Source organism: Eulemur rufifrons, unplaced genomic scaffold, assembly GCF_041146395.1.
Source record: "Eulemur rufifrons isolate Redbay unplaced genomic scaffold, OSU_ERuf_1 scaffold_114, whole genome shotgun sequence".
NCBI lineage: Eukaryota > Metazoa > Chordata > Mammalia > Primates > Lemuridae > Eulemur > Eulemur rufifrons.
This window is the reverse complement of record NW_027182896.1, coordinates 106,449-109,122: the sequence shown is the minus strand read 5'-3', so window position 1 is coordinate 109,122 and position 2,674 is coordinate 106,449. Positions and strand designations below refer to the sequence as shown.

Here is a 2,674-nt window from a genome sequence, read left to right as displayed (position 1 = left end):
GGTGTGTTTACTCCCATTGCTCATTTTCTACTGCAGTGTTCAATCTGCAAGGTGACTTGACATTGTATAGAAATCCCTCTTTTCTCTTTCAGATAAATATTTTGTTGCTTTGTTACTTATTCTCCACACCAAGGGGATAAAACCAGAGTTGGAATGGCTACAGAGTCCAGGAAACTTTCTCTTTCTTACAGTTTCTCAGGGACCACCTAAGTATATTAAGTATTTTTCCTCCCCCCTTGCTCATTTTAGCTTTCTCTCTGTTTATATTGAGCAGATTTTTTAAATGCTTCTTTAAATCCAGGGCACAAAATGGTCATATTGTAATGGAGCATTGATGGGACATCCATGGGAAGTTATCTGGAATTTGTCTGTCTACATTCATTAGGGGAAATATCATCTGATGTTGATAGTTTGCCTTGTGTCCATTCTTTTCCTAATCAGCATGGCTGGGGGCGAGAAGGACATGGTGGGAACATGCTCCAGGAGGCTAATGTGTGGTGTTCATGTTTGTGCGCGTGTGTGTGTGTGTTTGTGTGTGTGTGTTTTGTGGGGCATGAACAGCCCTCAGAACAGGGGTACCTGATGTCGTACTCCAAAATGAGACTCCTATCTTTGCAATTGTGAATTGTGCTGCTATAAACATTCGACTGCAAGTGTCTTTTTTATAGGATGTCTTTATTTCCTTTGGGTAATACCCAGTAGTGGGATTGCTGGATCAAATGTTAAGTCTACTTTTAGTCCTTTGAGGTATCGCCATACTACTTTCCACAGAGGTTGTACTAGTTTGCAGTCCCACCAGCAGTTTATGAGTGTTCCTATCTCTCCACATCCACACCAGCATTTGTTGTTTTGGGAGTTTTTGATAAGAGCCATTCTCACTGGAGTTAGGTGATATCTCCTTCTGGTTTTGATTTGCATTTCTCTGATGATTAGAAATGTTGAGCACTTTTTCATATGTTTGTTGGCCATTAGTCTATCTTCTTTTGAAAAGTATCTTTTCATGTCTTTTCCCCACTTTTTACATTGATCCAGGCAAAGAATTTATGAAGAAGACCCCAAAAGCAGTCAAGGCAACAACAAAAATAAATAAATAAAACCTGATCAAATTAAAAAGCTTCTGCACAGCCAAGGAAGCAATCATTAGAGTGAATAGACAACCTACATAATGGGAGAAAATATTTGCATGCTATACATCTGATAAAGGGCTGATAACTGGAATCTATAAAGAACTCAAGCAAATCAGCAAGAAAAAAAAAATCATGTTATTTTTCTCTTCACTGCTAGCCACAGCAAACACATGGGGCCAAGAAATAATACATGGATTTCAGAATTTTTTCTTCTGGGATTTTCAGAGAAACCAGAATAGCAGCCCCTCATATTTGGGCTGTTCCTGGCCATGTATTTGATCACTGTGTTTGGGAACCTGTTCATCATCCTGGCGTTCATCTCAGACTCCCACCTCCGCATGCCCATGTACTTCTTCCTCTCTGTCCTGTCCTTTGTAGACATCTGTTTCACCTCCACAAGCATCCCGAAGATGCTGGTGAGCATTCAGGCTCAAAGTCATTAGTTATGCAGGCTGCATCGCCCAGATGTACTTTTTATTGCTTTTTGCAGGGTTAGATGACTTCCTCCTGACTGTGATGGCCTATGACCCTTTTATGGCCATCTGTCACCCCCTGCACTACACGGTCATCATGAACCCCTGGCTCTGTGGACTGCTGGTTCTAGTATCTGGTATCATCAGTGCTCTGCATTCTCTCTTACAAAGCTTAATGGTAGTGCAGCTGCCCTTCTGTACAGACTTGGAAATCCCTCACTTTTTGTGTGAACTTAATCAGGTGGTCCACCTTGCCTGTCCTGATACATTTCTCAATGACTTGGTGATTTATTTTGCGGCTGTGCTGTTGGCTGGTTGTACCCTGGCTGGGATCCTTTACTCATACTCTAAGATTGTTTCTTCCGTACGTGCAATCTCCTCACACCAGGGGAAGTATAAAGCATTTTCCACCTGTGCATCTCACCTCGCGGTCGTCTCCTTATTTTACTGCACAAGTCTCGGGGTGTACCTCAGCTCTGCTGCTACACACAACTCACACTCCAGCGCAACAGCCTCGGTGATGTACACGGTGGTCACTCCCATGCTGAACCCCTTCATCTACAGTCTGAGGAATAAAGACATAAAGAGGGCTCTGAAACGATTCTTCCGAGGGAAACTAGAAAGGGGCCAATTGTATTGCAACGGAGGAGGCAGCCGTGATTGTAGGGCTCAAAGCCTTGGAGCCAGAAACTGCGATTCTTTGGTCAGATTGTGAAAGTAGAACTATTTCTTCTATTTATTTCCTGCAATTTCCGTTTTTGTTTTTTTTTTGACATTGACATCTCTATGCAATTGAAATAACATACTTCCTTAGGCTTTCTGCTCATTCTGATATCTGATTATTTTTTCTTTTGTTGTTTTCCTATTTTTTCCCCCCAATGTTATTCCCAACCTTGGATCAGAAATACCTGGAAATTCCTATTCATATCATAAGACAACATGGATTTTTTAAAGTATAATTTCTTCTCACGTGGCATGTGTCATACCACATTTCTTCGTTAAGTTTTACTAAAGGAATATTCATGAGTTGTACTGCTCCTTTGGGAAAAAAATACACTTAGCAACTGAGGACAC

General features: G+C 41.4%; 1 pseudogene; it reads left to right on the top strand.

Annotated features, from left to right (window-relative positions):
• The first annotated feature begins 1,396 nt into the window (after positions 1 to 1,396).
• LOC138379661 (olfactory receptor 7A10-like) lies at positions 1,397 to 2,315 on the top strand (annotated as a pseudogene).
• Positions 2,316 to 2,674: the final 359 nt, after the last annotated feature.